This window comes from Paramormyrops kingsleyae, chromosome 18 (genome assembly GCF_048594095.1).
Source record: "Paramormyrops kingsleyae isolate MSU_618 chromosome 18, PKINGS_0.4, whole genome shotgun sequence".
Taxonomy (NCBI): Eukaryota; Metazoa; Chordata; class Actinopteri; order Osteoglossiformes; family Mormyridae; genus Paramormyrops; species Paramormyrops kingsleyae.
Genome location: NC_132814.1, coordinates 8296394 through 8315657, shown reverse-complemented (window position 1 = coordinate 8315657; position 19264 = coordinate 8296394). Strand labels below are relative to the sequence as shown.

General features: G+C 41.7%; 1 protein-coding gene across 1 annotated transcript in view; it reads left to right on the top strand.

Annotated features, from left to right (window-relative positions):
* Positions 1-19264, top strand: part of ddx10 (DEAD (Asp-Glu-Ala-Asp) box polypeptide 10) — a 98832-nt gene that overhangs the window by 37576 nt on the left and 41992 nt on the right. The gene's annotated exons all lie outside the window — the stretch shown is intronic.

Here is a 19264-nt window from a genome sequence, read left to right as displayed (position 1 = left end):
GACAGCTGGTTCGTGGGAGTTCGGAGAGCTCCCAGTCCCCCTTCTGATGATGTCACGCCCGTGGAGGTGATGGACTCTGAGGTCTAATATTGTGCACTCACCTCGTGCCGCCATCTTGGTGCATTTTCAGTCATGGTAATGGAATACTCTGATCATGTGAATGCAAGCAAGTCAAGTCAAGTAGGGCTGAATTATCACACCGATCATATTCAGTATGCATATAGTGACGCATATTGTTATCTAAAAGCAAAATAAATCAAATGAAATGAAAGCAAACGAAATAGAGAACCGATATTACTGGATGTGACCCACACACGTTGAAAGCAAAATGGTTGTGAGCCGGCTGCTGTCATTTCTTTATTTCTGGCTTGGTACAAAAACCAAGGAGAAAATGGCGTGGACAAAACATTTTGTCGTATTCATGGGTATAAGACTCATGTTCATTATCAGTATATTACTATATGTTTATTGTTGTTATTTTTGGCATGTAATGGAAGTGTTAAGCAAATGCATTGCTCTGTCCTGTAAAATGAACACTACAGTTCTGCGATTGCCGGCATTGTTGTTACGACAAATCTGGTTTGATCATACGCAAGTGAACGTGTTGATTCATTTTGTCCCTGGATCTGCAGCTTTCATTTGGCTGCAGGTACTGTCTGAGGAGCTGTTTCTTTTTGCTTTCCTCGCTTGATGTCTGTGATGCTGATAGACTGCTGTGCCCCATGTTCACTCTTGGTGGCCAGTTAATGTGGCCTCTGTCATACATAGTGACTGGTTCGCCTCACATCAAAGGATAAGAATGGTTTTTAGGGTTTGTTGCCACATCATGTTTTTAAAACCAAGCAATTTTATGTAAGAATCTTGGCTCTCATAAATCATGTGGCATAAAATTCTATAAAATTACTAATATTTAGGTTGCCACAACCATAAGCAGAATGGGAATCATGAGATACAGTAGCATTAGCATGCTAACAAAAACTTAGCTGATGTTCAGCAACTAACGAAGATCAGTGTATGGAAATGGACACATAGAAACACAAGTAACTTTAGGGTTATTCTTACCACTTACAAGGTCATCTCTGTTCTGTTAAGGTTCTTAGTATGAGTCACTCTTGAGACACAGCGTTACTATTGATGGCAGCAAACACAACATAAATCTTAATCTCTCCTATCAGGATTGCATTTTTTTCTTTACAGTTTTGGAAGAAAGGAATCATTACTTTTGTCACGAACAGTGCTGGTGTTGCAGCCGACAACAGCATACTCGACCATGACAAATGACTCAAAAGAGCTCAGACAGTACACACGGGGAATCGCACCAGACAGGAATCTATGCACCAATATGCCGGTGATGGCTTTAGCTTGGCGTGGATGGTGTCATGTGCAGCCCTCCTTTACGACAAGCGTACTGTGGTACCTAACGCTTGTGGTGACTTAATACCTGTAATATTATTTGGCTAAGGGCTTTGTGGATACTGAGGTACATTATTTTGTCATCCACCACGAGTAAAGGGCCTGCCATTGTTCAGCATCCCAGGCAATCAGCTCTGTTATTTTGTACTTTAATTGTTATTTTGTAGCTCTGCCTGATATAAGCTAGCCAGTGTTGTGTTTTTTTTTCCCCCGATGCTGTTAAATGCAACTTCTCAGCGTAATTTAGATTTAGCTTGCAGGTTTACACTTTCCACACTCGTACTACTGAGCCGGTTCCCTTTATGCATCCTGGTCTCGTATTCAGTTGTTGGACAGCTGTACCGGCGTGACGGCTGCAGTATTCTGCCAAGGGTATCCCTGTCCTCATCTCCTGTCATCATTACGGAAGCTTCCTCGTCAATGCCGCTGTTTGTTATTCCCGCATCCCAGGGAAATGTAACACCAGTGGACCTCATTAAGGGGAACTGCAGAAGTGTATTCGGTTAGATGATGCATTGCTTTGGAGCGTTTGGCAAAATTACTCTGGATAGCGAGGCGAGGAAGTGTGCCTTTACTAGGGCCAGGTTGTATGCACAAAGCCTCTTTAAGACTAGAGTAATTAATTATTCACCTTAATTACTTTTGTTTTAAACTGCTGCATGTATTTGTGACATTAAAACACGCATTTCTTGCAATAACAGTTATGATTATAGTGCTGTATTACAATTTAATTTTTATGTATATTAGAATTGTTAATTGCCTCCGTTCTGTGTGTAAAGTAGGAGAATCATTGACTCATATGCTGGTGCTTTAAATTTTATGGCCAACAAAAGTTTAAACAGTACAGGAATTTCTGCTATAATGCGAGAGATGCTTTCCTGTAAAACATTGTATTAAGCAATATCACCCAACAAAAATAACAGGGCTTCTGGAAAAGTGTTGGGGACAGTCCACTCAAAACCTTACATAAATACATTAAAATGATTTTTAAGATTAAGCTTTTTACCTGGTGTCTTTTATATTCATGTTTCACCAGTACCCTTCTTACATCAATACCTTGTTCACTTATATTTTTGGCAATGCAGTAGATTTCCTGAAAATTAGTGTGGGTCAGTATCTCTCCATCTCAGATCATATGATGGACATCTAGGTCAGTGTTTCCCAAATCCGGCCCCTGGGGACCCACAGACGGTTCACGTTTTTGCTCCCTCCCAGCTCCCTGCCAGACAGCCCACGTTTTTGCTCCCTGCCACACTGTCTAGTGGTCTCTAGGACTTGGTTGGGAGGTACTGATCTAGATACACAGTCTATGACAAGATACAGAGAAGATACAGTTGAGATGCCCACCCTGCACCCTCCTTGCCTTCGGTTTCCAGAAAAGCAGAAGGCTCTGTCATGCTTTTCATTGCGGCTGTGTTTGAGTGTCTGAGGATGCGATACCCATGTGATGTTGCTCAAGTAAGTCATCTTCTGTCATCTGTAAACTTTGAAAACTTCCCTGTTCCCAACACAACATTATTGGAAGGATTCCGCTCCACATCTTTGATTCTTGTTTCTTTTTTTGTAGGAAGCATCCCAAAGGTTATTGTTATTCTGCAGTTAATAAGTTTTATTCATCCACTTGGTTATGTAAATGTGCATTTGACTTGTAAATTTGCACAACTTTAAATTTCCTTGGGGCAGCTTGAAATATTTGGTCTTAGGTCATTTTCGTGACTGCCACTCCTGTCTAATACGGCCTGTAGAATTTGCAGGTCGATAGGACAATATGATAAATCCTTTTGCTCCTGCCAGTTCAGCTAAATCTTCACAGAGTTGTTCAGTCCTGTGTGTTAATGTCTGAAAATGTATGTTTTTGGATAACATTCTAAAGAGAATTCATCAGGTAGGACTTAAAATATATTTGGTTTTAAAATGTTTTTGTTTTCCTGTTTAGTAAATCTATTAGGATGTTCTCCCACAATGAGTCGTGCTGTTCTGTCTGTGGCAAAAATGTGCTCTGTAGTTTTGCAGCATTTCAGTACACAGCAATAAAAAAACAAACGAATTCTTATACATTTTTGGATGTGATGATTACATTTATTCAGTTATATTTAAATTGTACTCAAAGTTCATTTTGATAAACAGTAAACAAAGTTTATATCCATATTTTTAAGTAATGATTGCATTTTTCAATTATATTTAAATTGTTCTCAAATTTTATTATGCATTAGGCAAATCTGTATTCATGGAGCCTTTTTAAAACGTCCTCATTTCTGCATCCAGATTTAAGTGGTGGGTGCAGTCTGTCCCAGTGACAAGCGCGCTGTGGCCTTGTCCTGCGCAGTTGGAGTGCAGCGTACCGCCAGTCTGGCCTGTCACATCAGAGCAGACCCTGTGTTTTTATCTGCGCTATCACTAATTAATCTATCGCACTGCTCTGAGCACTGGGGCGCAGTCATAAGCCCTAAGTGTTTTTCTCCGTGTCTGGAGGGAGGGGCGGGCTCCCTTTTGGCCGATTGCCCTGGTTCACGGAGCCGCCTGTTTCCGTTTGGTTCTGTTGCATTAATGATTGGCCTCTATGATCCGGCCGCTGCCGCCGTTTCCCTCACGCTGAGCGGCGCGTTTTCTGCAGTTTGCTGCAGCCTTGCTTCTAGCTGTCAGTTGCTTGGAACCTCTGAGGTGTTTGGCACACAAAGAAGCATTAAGAACAGGTTAACTTGACGGACAATAAATTATTTTAAGTGGCTGTTTCTCAATTTGAAACAGTGGACTTGCTGTTTTATGGCTTCCTTTGTGGAGTTTGTCGTGGGATTTGGAAAAAGTAAACAAGGTGCTGGTCTTTATATGAAACAGAAAGTATATGCACCTAAATTAGTGTTTTAATTACTCTTCATCATGTCCTAAATATTTTTTAGAGTGGGAGGGTTGCTGTAGATCAGTGTTTCCCAACCCAGTCCTCGGGGAACCCCGGACAGTCCACGTTTTTGCTTCCTCTCAGCTCCCAGTGCACCTGTACCAGGTATTCGGTGTTCCTGATTGGCTGGGAGCTGGGAAGGAGCAAAAACGTGGACTGTCAGGGGTTCACCTAGGATTGAGTTGGGAAACACTGCTGTAGATGATGGAGACCCACTATTATCAATAAAATGACTAGTTCTGTTGTTGATTGGCCAGTCCTGATGCCTAATATGAGCCCTTTCCCTCATTTTCATCAGTTTGCATAATCAAAGTAATGGCGGCTTTTTAATTGTTTCAATAAATTGAGAAAGGCAATGTGACGCTACATGATCTAGTTAATAAAAATCCAGTATATATTTTTCAAAAAGTTCTTTGAATAGGCTAGTTAGCTGTTTCAATTCCGGCAAAACCCCCCTAATCAGCTTTGTGGCAGACATGTCTCAGAACCACCTGCTTCAGATTAACAAAATAAAGGAAATGGGTAAAAAGAAAGACCAAGATGATCTACTCAGCTGAGAGGAGTTCTTTGACGAGAGTTCTTTGCGGCCAATTGCAATGCATTGTAGAGTGAAATATCAGCCACTGAATTCTGTCCTTGAGGTTACTGTTAATTTTCATTTTTGAAACATAGAAATGCCTGAAAGTCGACATTATAGGCCAGTATTAAAATATGTTCCCCCCTGAATCTTTGTGTAGCAGACGGTGAATGAATTGTTCTGCATGGTAGAACATTGATTCATTTGGAAGTATTTCTGGTTATTCCATTCATGTATTTTTCCACTCTATTCTATGACTCTGCATGAAAACTGAATGCAGAAAAATGATGTTTATCTGAATTCTGAGGGAAGTGTTTTCTTAGCTGTTACTTTCCATTTCTCAGGTTTTTCTGGAGGCGTCTCACAAAGAGATTTGTGTAAAACAAAATTTTGGTGAGTGGTGCCTCTGTGCAGAAGGACCTCTTGAAATCAGATTACTCAAACTTCAACTGAAGCTGGTTCAACAACCTCAACAGAATTTTCTCCTGACCATACTCTGTCTTGTGACTCACAGAGACCTGATTTTAATATAAAAATATATTTCATGGCATTTGTTCCACCAGCAGCAGATTTTTAAAATTAGACAACAAGTATATGAACCTGTTCAAAATGAAACACAAACTATCCAAAGCTGTCTAAGAAGTTTGAAATTAAATGTATTCAGTTTGCTTGATTTTAAAGCTGTTGCGAAGAGATAAAATTTCAGAATGAGATGTAGTCAAGCACATAGCTGAATGGAGACACTCCGTTGCTTCTGGAAGAGGTAGGTCAGGATCGGATGTGATGATTCATTTCTGATTTAATATTTAATATGGTGAGTCCCGGTATTCTGCTACGGTCTTATTTGTCAAGTACCGCTGTCATAATTTTTATATTTAAATATTATTTGGCCAGCACATTTATTTAACCTTGTGTTGGACAGTGTCAGGGACTCCTCAGATTATTGGTTTTTTAATCAATGAATATTCAGTATTTCCCAAAAGTTGTGTTTACTTTGTAAGCCAGCATGGTGGGTGCCTGGGATTTGCCACACCCAGCGGTTGTCAAATATGTGGGGGTTGGGGGGTGGGGGTAACATTGCAGGTGTTCAATCAATATTCATCAACAGCGCCTTGTGTTTGAACATTTGTATGGACTATTATTTTCCAATGCAGTCCTTGGGGACCCACAGACGGTCCATTTATTTATTTATTTTTGCTCCCTCCCAGCCAGACAGTCCTGGGAGGGAGCAAAAACATGGACTATCTGCGCGTCCCCGAGGACCGGATTGGCAAACACCTTTATAAACCAACACGGACATTCCCACGATGCCATCGCACTCTTTGTTTGGGAGTGGTGCGCAAGACTGGTCGATTCTGCTGACTTAGCGGTTTGATCTTCTGAGCGGCCGTATCACCGCGAGGTCTCACCCCCTTCAGACAGGGAAATACCAGCAGAATGCTGATGGCATCTCAGGGAACTCAGGAGGTAATGTGCTAATTCAGCTGAACACACTTGGGAAATTTTTTCCAACACATCTGCCATCCAGAAAGGCAGAGATACTTAGCCTGTTTTAAATCTTTTCCCCAATAAAGCAGCGAGTCGTGGTCATGTGACAGCATACGGGGTTGGCCACTCTCCATACTTAAGCTGCATTTCGTTACCATGGACTGTAGACTCTGAGTGTGGTGTAGCAAATCCCAATTACTCACTTCTGAGCCATACACGTAAAGGCAGTTTATAGGAAATGATACCAAATACTAATGTATAAACCCCTAAGTCTTTGCAATCTTCTGACACTTTTAAATAAGTGTAGCACTTAAATAATTTTTAAATTCCCCATCTCAGATAAAGTGACCGTTACCCTTCCCCTCAGCCCATGTCACATGACACCTTTTTCCATCTACCGCATGGCTCAGGAACAGTGTTTGCTCAGCTGGGTTTATACATTGGATCAAGGAAATGTATTCAAAATGTAGATTTAACTATGAGAAATTGGACCTCTTGTGTAAAAGTGTCTTGGTATTTGATTCAGAACAGCAATCAGTAAACATATTCAGTGTTTTTTTTTTTGTATCATGATAATTATCAATAGTCACAAAAACGTAGAGATCTTAACTGTTAGGTAAGCATAAACACTACCAGATGACGTCATGATTCATCTGCTGGGATCTCTCCAGTTGTTGAATCAGGCTGTATGTTTTACGTTTTATGTGATTACTGTTGTCGCAATGAAGGTTGTCCTCCTGTTAGTTTTCTGAAAACAAACTTTTCAGGTGACTTACTTTACATTCCATTGTTCACCATTAAAATGACAAGCTTGTCTGCTGCAGAATACTGAACAGCTTGTATTCACAGAACAGTGGCTTCCATGTAGTTTTTTCTATTTGTGCATCAGAAAGCTGCTAACAGGTGTGTTGAAGATTGTAGGGCAGCGGTGGCCAATCTTATCCGCAAAGGGCCGCTGTCTATGCAGGTTTTCGCTGCAACTCCATAATTAGGTCATTAATTAGAGGACTGATTGGCTGAGTCCTCCTCACACCTGGGTTTGAACAGCTGACCTAAAGGTTACACCAAAAACCTACATACACACCGGCCCTTTGCGGATAAGATTGGTCACCCCTGTTGTAGGGGGTACATTCAAGGGTGCAGGTCTGGTTTCTGGTTTCAGTCCATAGCATTGGTGGGTGCTTGTTCCTACCCTTCATACTCAAATTCATGCCCTTGGGTGTATTGTTTAAAAAAAAAAAAAAAAAAAGTTCATAACTTTTTTGTTTCCCCAACCTGGTCCTCAGGGACCCAGAGACAGTACGGGGAACTGGGAGGGAGCAGAAATGTAGACCAGCTATGGGTGCCTTAGGACCAGGTTTGGAAACACTGGGCTATACGAATGTTAAACCCAATGTTACCCATAATGCTTTAGGCTATTGAATTCTGTCGTAGTGGTTGTTACCGATTTCTGATATCCAGTTTTTCTTTTGCAGCTGCAATATTCTTGTACCTCTGCATCCCATTATTGGTGATTTTTGATGAAAATCCCACTCTTGTGTGAACCTTTCAACGCCCACCGGTGCCCATTAGACGTTCGGTACCGTCACGTTCTGTCTGTCATCACATGCAACATTTAGCTGTAGCCTGTCAATTTGGTGGAAGAGATGTGATCTAAATGTCCTGCAAATTCTTGGTATCAAGTCTGTTTTTAGGCAAAAACTCTTAAAAATCTTAAAGAAACGTAACATTGCTTTGAAGTAGTGCTGATGGAGCAGCACTGTAGTGTGTTCAGCGTCACGTCGTCTGACCACTGTGGCCAGTAAACCTGTCTAAATGCCCCCCTCCCCCCGATCTCCATGGCCGGGAGGAGGATGGGCAGGGTTCTCCGTTTTGATTAGCTGCTCTTTTTCATGCTTAATATTTGCTAATGAGGCAATATTGTGATTCTTTAAAATTTTCTTTGATTATATGAAGTGTTTTTGGAATCAGTCGTTGATTTTAACATTTCTTAGCATCATTTTCACTAGTTTTCCATGATGTCATTTTTCTTAACTTGTAGGTGTAACAGTGAAAGCGATATGAGGTCATTCTTCTTACTTAATGTCGACAGAAGTGATGCTTCAGTTTTTACAGGAGTGTATGCTGGTGTGTACTAACTGCGGAATGTCTCTGTAAAGCAGACAATGCTCTTATTAGAAAGGCAATAGAATTTAAATATGAGCTTGTGACAGGCGACAGGTCAGGGGCGAGGAGGATGGTGCTGATGTGTATTAACTGCAGAATGCTGATTATGTATTCTTAGTAGCTGGGCAATACAATTTTAATTTGGGCAAGCGACAGGTAAGACATCTATTGAACAGTGATTCTGGACAGGAACAAGTACTTCGAAAGGACCTTTACAAATAAACAAAGATTGAGAGAGAATAGCTGCTGGCAGATGGTGCGCTTTGAGTTGTTATTTATAGACTACATGTTTCGAATGAACGCTACAAAGCCATCGACGGGACTTCACCCATCCCAGATCTGCCGGCGGGGCCGCCCACATACCGAACGTCTCCGAAACATCTGCAGCAGGTGTGCGGCGTGCCGTGCGAGACGGTTTCAGCACGGCGCAGGGCAGGCGCCGTGCGCGGGCTTGCAGCGTTCTCACCACGGTGGGGATCGTCTGCCGCCTGTCAGCGCCTCGCAGCTACCTTGGCATTCACTATGTCCTGAAGGCTCCCGCTTTTGAGGGGTGGGGCGTGACCGTTTAGGGGCAGCCTCGCCCGGTTTAGTGCCAAAGGCATCAAAGCCTATGATGTCTCACGGACAGATATATAGTCCTGGCTGTGAGATGGAGAGGAATAACCACATGCCTTAGCGACCAAGACGTAAACCCGTAAAGTGCTTTGTTTTTTTTATTCGAGACCACGCTCTTATTGGCCGGTTGTTTTGAGGACTTCCTAGAAATCCTCGCATAGTTTTTTGTGCGGTGGCGACACATGACCGAACATCAGGCTTAATTACACGGTGAATGGAGATTTATTTGTGGAAAAATCGCAGGCATTTGCTTTAGCTGCAGTAAGGATCTTCAGCGCGATTACTGCTCCTAGTATTGCAGAGGAAATGCAAATCATCTCCGTATCTGCGCCACCTCCACAGCGCCTTGGGGTCCTTCACACATCCTCTGTTAACTGGCTCACTCATTTACCCACACAGGCTTGTTGTATCAAAAACAGCCACGCGTCCCGTTTCACCTCATGTGCTTTAATGACGTCTCCCCCCTGAATGGTGACACACAGCGGGCCATTCGGCATGTGGCAGTTTAAACCCCTATGCAGCCTGCTGTTCCGAGGAGCTCGTCGATTCAGCCAAAGGTCCGTATATCACCGCCCCTCTGTGGATCGATTGATCGACACCTCACGTTCCATCAATCTGCAGCATTCAATTGGCAGGCGAAACCGAGCACTGAATGCGATCCTCGGTTGTTAAAGGACCTCTAATCGCTCCTTTATATGCGGAGTTGGGTGGTGAGAGAGAGGCTTGTTTTGTTGTTTGTGTGGCATCACAGCCCTCGCCTGCCTGCTGAGGGTGGCATTGGAAGCGTGCCAGGGAAGGTGCCAGGACTGTGGCGGGAGGCCTTGCCACAGTACAGGCTTTTGCTCCCGCATAAGCGTCAGCTTCAGTCCGCGCTGAATGACAATGAGGGCTTGTGGCGAGTTATCGAACTGGATTATGCTCATTCTGGTGCTCACACTACTCTGTAGAGCGTGAAACAAATATATCGACGCAGGGAGTTATCGAGGTGCAGGGGGGTGGCAAAAAAAATTTGTCTGCATATTTTGCATATTCATTTTATAATAAATTGAAGCTGAGACAGTTTTCCCTCCAATTTGTTAGCACTAAAAGCATCTGTGCAGGGGCCACCGGTGGGAGCTCGTGGAAGGGCTGGAAGATTTATATCCCGTGAAAGAGAGAGCTGCCAGATGGCTTGGGTTCGAAAATTTCATCACTGCTTACAAATGTACCTTTTCTTTGCCTTAAATTGTCATTGCTGCCAATGGTTTCTGCACAACTATGACCACTGCACAAGAGAAAATTTGTGTCATTTTGTTTGCGAGCATCTTAATTAGACCGTGTCTAATTTTATGTTGCGTCATACTGTCAGACAGCATACTTCCCTATATGCTATTTAGGCAGTATTTTCAATAGCAACGTTATTCCGGTATTTGGAAATCTGTGCAATAATATTCTCGATGGGGGGGGGGGGTGTCCTGAATTTTACCATGGGAGTCCACCCCCAAACCTCCATCAGATAATTTTATCGGCAAGTTGTCAAAATCCTGCAGCGTACCCACAATACCTCAGTTTGACTTTTTAGAGTTGATGATGGTAACATTTTGCTAGTATTTCCTGACGCTAAGTCATCCACCCTTTCCTGTCCTTTTGTTCTCAGACATTATTATCCATTTCTATGCATCTTCAATGAAAAGTTCATCTGGATTGTTGATTTAATTTTGGGATGTGTACAGTTCATAGATGTGTATGGTTCATAGATGTGTAGTCGGTGGCTGTGATGCAGTAAATTCTTTTATATAAAACAGTGAAATGAAATGCCTTTAACTACCACATTTTTTTAAATTACCTTTTGGTCTGTCCCTGAATATTACAGAATTCATTACAGCATCTGTTCAGGAGCGGCCAGTTTCTTTATAAACAGGACTAAGCTTATTTTTGGCATTATTTGATACCTGAAGTTCTGCATTGGTCACATCTGAATTTTTTCTAGTACCTTTGCTTAAATTGAGACCTTTTCCCAGTCCTCACACACACCGTTATGTAGATAAACATGGGGCTAAACTTCGAGTAAGCCAGCTAATGCCGGTATTGTGTGAACAAAGCGCTTCAGCTTCAGCAAAGAAGGCTGCATTGTTTGTTTCACTTAAGGGGATTTTCCATGGAGACCACAGTGCATAGAAAGGGCACCTTAATGCCTTGCGTGAATATTCTCATGTTTTCACTGTGCGCTAACTGCATTGTCTCATGCCTACTTTCTTTCCTTAAACAGAAACGCTCAGTTGAATTAAAATCTTGTGTGTTTCTCCCTTTCGGGTGGAGTTAAATTTTCATTACTACTCAATCTGTTCAAAGTTGGGTTTACATCTTGCAGTTTGCATGCATAGAATAGGGGTAATATGCTACATCCTAGGTCTTAAGTAGAGGCACTTTATTTGGCCAATTGTATATCATTCACAGGGGCGAATGTTTACCCCACTGCAATCGAAAGAGTGAAATGAACAAGGCGCCCAAGGGGCGAGTAAAGCATAAGTGTGTACTAACCCACGTGTGACTAATCTGGGTGATTAAGAGTCAATCCCTGACCAGTTTTACATTCCCTAAACTGTCAGTGGAAGTCATGCCATTCTCTTTGTCGTATTTATCTGTCATTACAACCCATAGTGTATAATTGTTTTAAATGGTTCATTAGTTCTTCTTACATAATGTCAGTTGCCAAAAAAATGTTTTTGTGGATGGGTAATGCGGTTTACATTATGATGCTGTCACGTTGTGAGTTCATTATGACATTGTTGGGATCAGGATAATGCTATGCGTTAATGGTTAGCGATGTGGCTCGATGTGGCTTCCCCTAGCTCTGTATCTGGAAAATGTCTGTCAGTTTTTCTCTGGTGTAAACCTGCCATCCAAAGACATGTAGAGCAGTGAACAGATTCTCTTTAGCGGGGGTTACAGTCCGATGAATTCGTCCTGAGTTGAATATCAGTAAGGTGAATAATTAGCTACTGTCACTGAATTAGTAAATATTTGGTTGATCACAGAAGCAGGAAAAAACACTGTATGATACAGTATGATGTTCTTGTTAAGCAGTGTATGAGATGTTTATGCTCGTGGTCGTTTGTGACTGGAAGCATGGGAGGGGGGATGCTGCAATTCCCCGGCATCAGTTGAAAATATCGTATCACATATTACTAGCTGGGGACCAGATCAAAATGTAAAGTTTGATTACTTACGATCATGCATCGCTATTATGGCATCATATAGCCGAAATATCGTACATCAAATCATCGCAATGCGAAGAGCATCTGTAGTGACCTACGTGTGTCTCTGCTTTATGATGGACTGACGTCCTTCCCAGGGTCCTCTGTTTTGGGTCCCATGACCCTGTACCATGTTAGCGGTTAAGGAAGGTGGATGGGTGGAGTAATTAATTACTATGTAGTTAAATATATTTGGGAATGTTTTGGGTATAATGCCTTTCAGCTATGCAAGATGAATAGCAAAATGACATGCGGGGACTAAGTTACTGTAAAGTCGCCCCCTTGAGTCTGTCTGTATGCGTTTTTCTGCATTTCATTAATCTTGTCTGCTTGACTTGTGAAGTTTGCCTTGTGGCAAAGAGCTTCTGTTTCCCTCCTTGACATATGTGCGAAAAATCAGTAATTAATTAGACTACAAAATTTACTCCAGTGTCGGGGGAAAATGTTTTTCGTTATTACTTATTTATTGTTCCTTCCGTATTTATTTTTTTATGAGAGATTCCGAATCGTAAATTAAGACCATTTTTAAACTTAGTAACATTGAAATTACACACAATTCCCCGTCTGCAGTCATCTTGGGAAAGTGTTTAGTACAGTTTCCTGTCCTCTTTACACTATTGAGGCAGCTAAAAGAAAACTGTTGTTGAATATTCATTCCCTGCCACTACCATGTTTATTGATTTTTTTTTTTTAATTTTTTTTTTGGTTCTTGTGATTATGCAGCCGTAAGGTCATTTTGTAGTGCCGCTGCCTCCTCAAATTAGCAATGGTTATTCAGCTGTCTGTCCCTGTTCTCTAAGTCAGTGGTTCCCAACCCAGTCCTCGGGGACCCACAGCCGGTCCACATTTTTGCTCCCTCCCAAGGACCGAATTGGGAAACACCGCTGTAAGTCAACTGATCTAACGCCCTAACAATGCTCTGCATCAAGATTCTGGAACCTTCTTCTTTCTCATTTTCTTTTAATGGACCAATAATGTTTCTCGTTACTCTAAGCCAAAAAACAAAAGAACAGGTCTTTGTCTTTCCTTCTTGCGGGCTGTGCCTTCTTCAGACTTTGAGTAATGCAGGTTTCAGCCTTCTGGTCCCTGCTGTTCTTGTTAATAAGAATTTGTTTTAGGATGCCAAGCAATTTTGAAGATTAATTTGTGTGAGAGGGCGGTTTGTTCCGAGGTGTCAGCAGCTTATGTGTTAAACAACTACCTGATTGTTACGATAAAATGACCTTGTTGCCGGACAACAAGTTTCTGGGTCACCCGGGTGTTGCTGAGGGTGGACCAGCATCCACACCCCCGCAGGTTCCAAGTCGTCAGAGACCTTGTATTTTCAACACTTGTGAAACTAACCACTGATTCCATAGCAAGCCCTCAGCATTCCAGCCTGTTCCTCAGCCGACAGTCTGGCAACCGAGAGGTGGAGTGGGACCGGCCGGATAATATTCCTGTGTTCAATTGAGGGTAATTGGATTGAACTCTTGGTTGAAGCAAGATCAATAATAGGGAATATAGCTTTAACCCCCCTTCACAACCTTGTACCTTAGATATAAATTAGCACATGTGCTCTTTCTGCAACCCTGCTATGTAAATGCTAATGTATCTTCCCCACTCCTAATTTTGTTGAAGGACTATTAAGTGGAAGGTAAATGCAATTTGCCTATACTTGGTGTCCCTTGAAAAGCATGTTATTTGATTGTATTTTAATTTATGTTGCCAGGAATTCTCGTCTCAGGAGTTTCAGCGAAAGCAAACTTAAAAATTGCTTGTACTGTGCAGGTATGTCTGGAAGACATTTTAATTTTAAGTCGGTGGCTTTTTTTGTATGCACTAGATTATACATTAATGTGACATGTCAACGAGAAGTACGGGGAACTGATGCTTAATTGAATAACCTTTTACCTGAAACCAGTACAGCTTGATGTTGTTTTACATTTCAATTATTTAGCAGGCGGTTTTTATCCAAAGCGACACATATTTTTGAGAAGCCAGGCTCAGACGGTCCTTGGAGCATTTTGGGGATTAAAGGCTTCGCTCAAGGGCTCACTGGTGAAATCACTCTGGTGCCGCTGGGATTTGAACCGCCGACCTTCCGATCACAGGCACGGCGACCTATCCTGCTGAGTCACACACCATCCCGTTTCGAACGTGCCAGTTTTAAAATGTACCCATTTTGGGTGACCTCATAAACGGGGACAAGGTAATCTGTAAAATTATGGTGTGACCGCAGAAAGCGGACCTTTCTGCTCTACCTGTACGTCACTAAAAAGTGCCTGTGTTACTGTGCTTACTGATTTTGCTTTTACAAACCACAGCAAGCTAATAATGTGCCTCTTCGACGCTTCATGTCCATTGCAAGCTAACCCACGCAGTAGGAGTCATTTGTTTGGCTCAAGAGCAGGGTACTGTAAAGAGAGTAAAACACTAACTAGAAATGAATTCACTCATCACACATGGCTAGCTGATAGCCTTGCTTGAATGTATGACTAATTTGTGCGTTCTGTGGGCACTGTCGGGCAGTGTTCAGAGTAGTCATTAATGCAATTTTGTAGCCAATAAAAAAATTACTAAAGTAATTTTGCAATTACTTTAACCTTATGTACTCCCAGAAAGACGTTAGCATCTACGAAGCCAGGTGCATTAACGATTAAGCTGTTTTTGTGGAACAACCACGCCAATACGAACATGAAAGTGATTCAGGTGTCTTTTAGGGTCCATAAAAATTCCCAAACAAAGCATTTACACCTCAGCCAATGCCTCACACAAGCACGTACCTACTCAATCTCATGAAAATGTACACTGTTAGGATTTCAGATAAACCAGTATTTTTATAACACGAGGATCTCTGCATTCTGGGGGTTTAGGTTCAGGTATCCACTGTAATGCTGTGATTTATAGATTGTGACATTGTTTCGTTAGATAAGCCCGGTGTATGCAGGTATACCATTCTTAGAACGGCTCCGTTTCAACCAATAAAAAAATTACTATCAGTCACCTAGCTAATGTCCTCCATTGTATCCAGTGACGACTTGTGCATCTGTAATGATCATTTGTTGTTTACCAAAAACCACAATGATAAACTCCTTTTGTATTCCTTTGCAAGGTTTTCCGATGACAAATAATCTCTGATTATCTTGTCACACTTTAAAATGCAGTTTAGGGAAATTAGTGCTTTTAGTTTGCAAACAAGAGTTAAATTGCAAGTAGCTTGGGCGTTCACACAATTTGGAGAAGTATGAATTCTATTTCTCAAAGAAGTTGGTCATTTGGAGATTGTATTTAAAATAGAAGAGGTCGCACAGTGACTCACTGGGTTGGTCTGTCGTTTCACTCCCCCAGGCCAGGGACGTGTGAGCCGCCCCCGCTCTGCGTGTGCGTGACGTTGGCATATTCTCCCCATGTCACACAGTCTTCCTCCCACAGTCCGCAGCCATGAATTTAGGTTAACTGCTATGTCTAAATCGCGTGTGTCTGTGTCAGATATACATTACGTCGTGGGAACCAAATGCCCCCTCAACCTGCTATTTTGACGTTGTGGGAACCATTCATTTTTAGAAAAATCTGTGACTGCAATCAAAAAACTAAAAATGCCAAAAGTCTTGTATTTTGTCAGGTTACATATGGTTAAGGTTAGGGCTGGGTAGTGGTTAAGGTTGTCATTGTTAGGATTAGGGTTTTGCGCATAGAAATGAATGGGTGGTCTTCACAAAACTGTGTATGTGTGTGTGTGTGTGTGTGTGTGTGTGAGAGAGAGAGAGAGAGAGAGAGAGAGACCTTTGATGGTCTGGCTTCCAGTCCCAACAGTACAGGGTGTTGATCTGGCTTGGAATATGGATAAAATTAATATAATATCTTTACAATGTCAATTTTTTATGCAGATGTGCTTTTTTTCTTAATGCCCTCCTTAACCTAACGAAATAAATGTTTTCAAATTTTTTATGTTTTTTTTTTTTTTTTTTTTTTTGCATTAGCTTTATAGATGTACTATAATGATTTAAGGTACTTTTTAAAATGGGCAGCAATTTCTTAGAAAGGGCGACAAGGTTTAGTGGGTGGGGGGTTAGGGTTTAAATATAGAAACACTTCATATTTTCAGGCAGTCTGAATCCTCATTTTGCTGCCATTCAAACTGTCTGGATTCTTTAATCGGCTGAAACCAATTTCGCGACAGCGCCTGCGTCACTCTGTCATGTCACCGGCGGCCGCTCTTTGGATTCCCTGTGACATAGAAACACGGGATTTCCGCACGTCTTATTCCGTTGCACCGGTGTCAGGGTGCGGTGAAGCTGGCCTTGCTGACAGGGACGTGCTCCACACCGGCAGTAATTTGCCTCTGTGCCCTCTGTGAATCCTACTGGTTCTGTTATACCACTAAAAACACTGACAGTGAGTGAGTTCTTTCAGCCAGATCGAGATTCCTCAACTCCCGATGGTTAGAAGTACCATCTGAACTTCCATAGCTTCCAACTTTTTCCTGCTGCCTTCCACAAATCTGTTTTTATCCCCCCCCCCCCGGCTCCACGGTACTGCCAGTCGTGTGAGGTGGGCAGCCACTGCAGCCTGTACTTTGGGCATGCACGGCGTGTGTGGGTATGTGGGGTATGTTTGTGTTACATAGCGGGATCCAAATATCCGCAAAATGTGATAAACTGTTATTTTGACGTTGTGGGGACACACAAGGGGAAGCTCAATTTTATTATAGTCTGTGACTGCAATCAAAAAACTAAAAATACCAAAAGTCTTGTATTTTGTTTGGTTACTTGTGGTTAATGTTAGGGCTGGGGTAGAGGTTAAGGTTGTCATTGTTGGGATTAGGGTTTTGCCCATAGAAATGAACGGAGAGTCCCCACAAAGATATTAATACAAATATGTGTCTGTGTGTGTATGTTAAATCACAGATTATCGAGGAATATTCAACATTCTAACAATTTGCCAAAAAAAATGTGTCAAATTTGAGTATTATGCTTGTCTCTTTTGGTCGTCCAGGGATCTTTATAGGCTCAGAATAATCCTTGTCACTCATCTTTTCATTGACTTTCTCAGTGGTTGGTCATAAATCATTAAATGCTCCCAGATTTGAGTCTTCTCGCAAGTCCTGACTCTTAGTCAATTACCAAACAGATTGTACTATATGAGAATTTTCCGACAACTGTTTCATTAGATGGCAAGTTGTTTCTTACCTATGTGTGCCTTTAAATGTTTAAACATTAAGTCACTGACTGTCAGTGAATTTAATTTCCAGCAATACGGTGAGAGTAATTTGAGTACTGAAGTGGAGATTTGGTAGAGTTTTTCCAGTATTTAGGATCTCGGCTCTGAAACTGTCCAGAAAAAAGTAGCCTGTCTGGCAGCCTGGTTACGTTGCTGAATTCTTCATATTGACTCATAATCCATTAGGTGAGAGAATCTGCATGTTTTAGTTGACCGTATGTATTGTCGTTTGCTATTATCTTCACTCAGGTGGGTGTCTGTATGTGGTTCCATGGAAAGCTGTCTGTCTGTTTTAAAAAGCTTGGCACACTTTGAAAAATCTATGTGCCTGACGCACCGGAGTCCACAGTAATATTATGTTATTAAAAATGCAGAGCAATAACGGATAGATTTTTTCTTGTTTCAAATCACGTCCAGACACCCTTTTCACATCTCGCATAATGTGTTCATTAAACCGGGAAGGTTAAGAATTAGAATTCTTCGGATATTGTTTCTCCAGCCCTTAAATGTGATTTGTAAGGTTGCAAAGGCCTTGGGAGATGCAGGAATGAGAAGCTATGCAGACATGCTTGTTTTGCATGCAGAGATACTCTGCGGGTGATAAACTTCATGGTTCTGGTGACATAAAAATAGAACAGAGAACTTTCGAGTAGAAACATAGAAATACAGAGTACGCAGAATTGGTGTTCAATAGCTGCTCTAGAACCGTAAGCACTGCTTCGTCACGATAGAGATTTGAGGCCCCATGAATGAATATCGTATTTGGCCCCCAACCCGGACTAATCCAGTTAGATTCCAGATTTTTTGGGGCCCTGGAATTGTCCTAGCACCCCCCTTTTTATGGTGTTCTTGCTGACATGCAGTGTTTGCCTCTGCCTAGAGTTTCATCCTGCCTAGAGTTTCATCCTGCCTAGAGTTTCATCCTGCCTAGAGTTTCATCCTGCCTAGAGTTTCATCTTTGTAGGTAATGGCTCACGTTCAACACTGGTAATGCATTTTGAATATGAATGACTTCTGAATGAGTTTTGTGTCCTCTTAATATTTTAGTCATTTTGGGGGCAAGATGGCCATTAAAACATTGATCATTTTTTGAGTTGTCCTGCCTGGAAGCATTTTTGGGACAATCTGTGCTGAGAACAGTCATCGGCTGGGGGGGGGGGGGTCATGGTTGTTTGTGTTTCTGTCGACTTTTGAGCCTCCCAGCCTTAGGCTGAAAACAATTTAGATAATTCAGAGGAGATGGACTGTTTTTGTGTTTGCTAACAAAGTAGGTCAATGTCATGCTACACGGTCAAGCGAAAAGCAATTTATTGTCAAAATTGTGTCTCTACAATCCAGTTAAGTTACCTAAGTTACTTATGTGTTGTAAGAGTGACTAAAGCATAGCTATCCTAAATATAATCTCCATAAAACATAGCTGCCTATAACGTAAGCTACCTGAAACACATTTAGCTAAAATTTAAGCACGTCAAAGGAGTTTATGGGAGCTGACCAAAGTGGACTACAAAAGCTGTTTGTTTTAATGATATATGGGGATAATGAAATATACATTTAGTTTGAAATAATTTCTGGAAGTGATTCAACTCGTGGCTTTGTGGTCATAATGTGCTAAAGATGGAAGTGGATGCTTCAGCAAAACTAACAAATAGGAGAATGATGTAAGCAATGCTT